Here is a 6096-nt window from a genome sequence, read left to right on the forward strand (position 1 = left end):
CCTTAAAATTTTGAATATTTGTAACATCATAAAATGGTTTACTTGTGACATAATTATATCGGTTTACTATCGTGTTCGCCCGACTATTTCTAGCCTATCCGGAGATCTCTGGGTTGCAAATCGAACTCATTTATTCGTTAATGCTTGTTTTATTCTCATAGGTACTAATGATCACCTGTAGAATGTGGGACTCGAGCGATCAATATTTTTTTAGTTGTTTCTGAGTTGACGAACTCCAAAACTAAATATCAAGACGTCATGAATGTTTACCACATGCTATTTTGAAAACAAATGATTTTATCTATAGCTGAGCAATAAAATTACAACATCCTTGATGTTAGCAAGCACGTCATAAATTCGATAAAGGTTGTTTTGTTATGGAAATGTCTGTCGTCTGAAAGTGTATGCCTTGACCCTCTGGTGGACCGTTACACTGCAATAACCTGTAGTAAATAAAGTTTAATTGATCTTGCATTACTTAAAGTGGCCTCAAAAAGTCTGTCAATAATTTAAGGGTGTTTTTTGGCCTTTTTTTCCTTGACTATAATGTTTTCTTCCTGTGTCATCACCAGGTTTGCAGATAAACTGCCAAACACACACGTTAATCGTGATTTTCTGAATTAAAAATTTACTAAACTATCGTTGAACAGTCTAAGCCTAAGTGGTTGCTCAAATCATTTGGCTTCAAATAAATCCCATGGCATTTCGTGCAATTAACTTAACACTACTAATATCTCTACACAGGTACAGTTCATAATTCCTCCATGCTTATCACAACTTCTTAAGTATTCATCAACTGACCTGATTTTTACACTGAATCAAAATTGTAAACAACAGTGCCCTCGTTTTACTTAATTTACGTCAAGTTAAATACGTTGATGTCAAATGTCAAATAGTAAATTTTGATGTTTTCTTGGTGGTTCCGCCATTTTCTCTCTATTTGTATAACTGTGGCTTCCAACAGTAAAATTAGTGATTATCACACAACATTTGTTCTGGGAGGGAATGGAGCCCACGACCGGTATAGCAGGCTGGGCTACTAACCACTCGAACAAAAGGCCAGTCATATGAATTAAGCGCTTCACACACAGCAGCTATAATGTAGAGATGTACATTACACTTTACAGCACGATACATCTCATTACATCTTTCCATAGAAATCGTCAGGAGACCACACACGATAGCTATAATGTATATTTTTACATCTTCGAATCTTAAAGTACAGAGCGATACGAAAATATACATTTATATTTCGATACATCTAATACATCTCAATTCATTTCCGTATATCTATCTTCGAAAAGGATGTTCAAAAATATAGAAAAGATACATTAAATTACCTGTTGTGTGTGTGATACATTAAGATAATTTAAAGCTATACATCCCGGGATGTAATGTACATTAATATACATTATAGCAGCTGTGTGTGAAGACCTTTAGGTCCTAAACAATGAAAGACAACAAACAGGTTTTTTATCAATCACACACATTTTATGTCTTCTTCTACCGGATGTTTGTTTGTAAACTTAGCCTTTATCACAAAATAATAAACGCATTTTGTTTTTCTCAGTCGATCGTTAATCGACCATTACCTCATTGTATTCGTTTACATCTTCTTACATGCGCTAAATACTATGCATTTGTGTGTAGTAGTACTACAAGAGTACCTAGTTAGCTGTCCCTCTCGTAACGTAAACACAAACAAAACATCTCCACCGGCTTCTGGGCGCCTGGTGCAAAGGTTCCGCGTGTTACATCAGTCGGACACACGTAACCATCTCTGCTTACTTATGCACTCCTACTAGTGCTACATTCGGGAACCGAAGTTAACCGGAATAACTCGAGAATAACCGAACTTAACCGAGCGGGGGTCAAACGAAGTAATCTTAGTTCAAATTATGTCTTCATTGAAATTGTTTATTACCGATCTAAATAAACAATCTATTTACACGAACATTCAATGTGTTAGAACTGCTATTTGGAGATTGATAAATTTTGTTAGGTCAGTTGCAGACGTCAGGACTTAATGTCCTCTAGCCAATGAAACCAGTCATTAATTACGTTCCTAGATAAAACGAGTCGGGGTTTACGAAACTACTTAGCTACTAGTTATCTTATACGTAAGTATAATGACAGTATCGCGCAGCAAAATGATGGTTAACTTAATTCATAATTATCCTCAAACTTGTAAACTTTACAATGGGTTGCAAATATTATTTTTAAAATTTCAAAATAACCTTTTCCTTTTCAATTTCTCCCTTTAGTTTGATATGTGCCTCGGCAGCCATTAAGACTTAGGAACAGGCCAACAGGTACATAATGCAAGGCTTCCTCACACATATTAAATGTATCCAGTCAACTTTCAGAGCCTGCAGAAAGTGGTCTTAAAATGTATCAAACTTATATTTAACTCCATACAAACCTCATATAGTAAATATTTTGTTTTTTTTATAAAAACACCTGCATACAACAAAGCTGCCCTAGATGGCAATGCAAGTGACATCGATGTTGCATCATGCGTTTTGTTTCTAATCAACAAATTTCTCCCGCCTTGTGCGTTTGGATACGCCACTCGCAAACAGTTTGTATATTACATCAGATTATTTATTTGATTAAAACTTAGAAGGTTGATATTATTATGGCATTCCAATCCTATGTAGGTCAAGTTACTTGTACGGCGTCATATAACAAATGTAATGTAAAATTGTGTCTTCATTAATAGGTAACTTAGGTACATGGTTTCTTTCTTGGTGTATTATTATTTTCTTTAATAACTATATTTATTGATTACTTATTATGAATCCCTAATACTTAAATTACCACGCATACGAAGTCGCGGGCTATAACTAGTTTTATCTATTTGTTGAGTACATTCATTTGAACAAATAATGACAATTTAGGATGACATATTGGAATTTTAGTTAATAGCATATTCAATGAAATCTGACTACGGAGCACAGTAAAATACAGACATTGTGGAACAGCCTAGACGAAGATAGATGTATTGTTTATATTGCTATTTCATACACACCGGAAGGTGTCTAATGCAAGTTGCTCGGCGCGTTTCGTCATACGACCGTCCACTTTACACGGAACAGTCCCTAGATAGACACCTTACGTGATTAGAGGTCAAGATATATTAGCTACCAGGATAGCAGCAAGCTGATCTAGGACACCAATCACGAGGTTGCTGAGCCCTTTACGAAATTCAAATCATATGTTTTTGTCATTTCGTGTAAACTTAGTATGGGTTTTTGAAATTATGGAGTCCTAGTATATTAACTTAATACTCACTTATATAGAGGGAAATCTGCCATATTTATTTCTTCGATATAATTAAGGATCTGGGCAAGAAACAAATTATTGAAATAATTTTAATTCCTTGCTAGTATTAAATAAATTACATTTAATATTTGATGGACACTAGAACGTGCATAGTACATGCACGTCTGGTTACTGGTACTGCATAAGATTATCTCAAGTAGTATTAATTAACGTATAGGGTTGTAGGTAATTTTGCACACGTATCAAGCGTCCACACTTGTTGTAAAAGTGCACGCAATTATCTCTACAGTCATACTACTGAGTAATGAGATAAACTATTAAAAAACAGTAGGTCAATACAAACGCATCAGTTATGTAACGAATGCTCTACACCAATCAAATAAACTTATTATCAAACCGTTAATAATTATCGGTAATCCAATTAAAGAATGAATTTCATGCAATTAAAACTGCAATGTATATTTAAAATATTATAAAAAAACAGATTTTTCCAATCAATATTTAATATCAATTTAATAATCCGGGGCAAATATACTTTATTGATATAAAGATATTATAAGAATGCTTATTTTAAAATCTGAATAAAATTCTATATTATCTTAGCAGTGAATGCGTGTGCGCAGCTAGTAAATAAAACCGCATAGCGCGTGCGTACACCGCATTTGCTCAGCAAACGTCGCCCAGTGAGGTCGTGAACTGACGTCACGAAAACTTTCAGTTGTTTACAATTTTACATCGAGTGAGTTTTGTTGTTATACCAGTGAATAATTAAAATTATAAGGTACGTTTAATATTATGCTTCATTTTTTAAAAGTTACCAGGGTAAAGTAATGTTTTTTTAAGGAAATATTTAGACTAGATTAGAATACAATATTCTTTATTATATAGGTACCTTATAAGTGTAAAGGTACAATGGCGGTGTTATCGCTATATCTATAAATGTGAAATTAAGTAGTACAAGAGCTTTTAAGGGAGGATTGCCGATAAAGAAAATAGCGAACTGGATTCAAACCTGCGACCTAAATTGTTTTAACTCAGTGCAAACGAAAATAGTTGGTAATCTTCATTCAGGAGAGATTCGGAGGAGGCTTATAGGTTTCTTTCCCACGTAAATTAAAAAGTCAACATTCACTATATGGATTCAAACCTCCTTCGTTACGTAGTACCGTAACCTTGTTCATCGATGCATAAGCCTCTTGGTAATTATAATCTAAGAAAAACAAATTACCTTATTATAATTATTATCAGAAGACTAAAGCTCACTTTATGTTATGTTTTCGTTTATTTTAATTAATTGCCGTTTAAATTAGAACTTAAGTATTAATTATATGTCTCATCCAAACAATCCGATATCACATTAAAACAGAGTTATCACATCCATCGTTAATAGTTAATATCTTTCTTCTTAGCTTACATCTGAGATTAAACCAGTATTATTAACAAAGACCTTTTTAAACAAGGTTTTCAGTTTTTTTTCTTTTCGTGGATAGAAATTAGACTAGCCCAAATTCGATGGAGTTGCCTTGCTTAATTGCGAAGCTCCTTTACGACAATTATATTTGGAATATTCTGGACCCCGATTCTGCTATTTACAACGGCTTATAAATGAATATCAATTGGATTAAATTAGAATTGATTCCTATTCCCTTAAGCATTATGCCAACACAATAATTGGAAATTCATTGTATTGAGCGTGAGTGTACCGTCCCATATTAAATTTTATTGTGCAGGAAAAATGCGAGAAAGGCAGAGAGGAAAAATGAGAGATTACGAATAGTATCATTTTAAAACAATTTTCATTCATTCATCGGTCATTGTAAATAGCAGAATTAGGGCCCAGGCATGCATTCAAATTTCGTCTCAATCTGCAAACCTCTGCATTACAGACAAAGGGACATTAATAAAAAATTGTTAATAGAATTCAATGTTAATGGTTAGACTTAAGTTACCTAAAATAATCGCACGCATATTTTGTTTGTCCGGGAAATGGGTCGAATGCGGCGATCGAGGGAAATCGATATCAATAACATTTTAGTATAACATAGTTGTAATTAACAAGTTAATCGTGCTAATAACGGTATCATCGTTATGAGATTATCAGGGTCCACCACTAACATAGGCCTCCCTCAGAGTGCGCCACAACACTGGACCTCCACTTGCCACATCCAGTCTGAACCAGCTAGCTCTGTTTGCCAAAACCATGTTACCTTATTTCAAGCTTGCCTGTCTCAATAATGCCAGACCGTTCAATATCTTTTTCACGAAAAGAGGTTATATTTCGATGGCATCGCATAAATAACAGTGTTATTAATCCAAATAAACTTCATTTTTTGAATGGATCTGATATGATTTATATACTTTTTATTATTACTCACTCTTTTGATGTCACGGCCATAGATGGCCACATTAAATATTTACGAATATGTAAAAAAAACTGTAGGTATTCAGTTGAAATATTATCTAATTGAAATTCGTGTTTATTTTAAGATAATTGGCCACATTATCAATCCTACAGATAGGGCATTGACTTGTCCCCTTTCGCTCACCTAAGATTGTACGTGCCTAGAACCTATTTCGCCAATAGATCAAAGAGCAATAACTTCAATTTGTTAACAAATGTTACACGATCTTGCTTTTAAACGAAAATAACGAGTAAATGTTGCCAGATAAAGTTGAATTTAGATTGAGCATGCGAACATTATTGATAGAAACTTAAGAAACAAATGATTCCTTGTGCGATATGAATCTGGCAAGCCTTAAGAAGTTTAATTTAACTAAATCGAAAGTGATAGAAAAAGTAAACGTAACAGC

The sequence above is a fragment of the Trichoplusia ni genome, chromosome 6, assembly GCF_003590095.1.
Source record: "Trichoplusia ni isolate ovarian cell line Hi5 chromosome 6, tn1, whole genome shotgun sequence".
Taxonomy (NCBI): domain Eukaryota; kingdom Metazoa; phylum Arthropoda; class Insecta; order Lepidoptera; family Noctuidae; genus Trichoplusia; species Trichoplusia ni.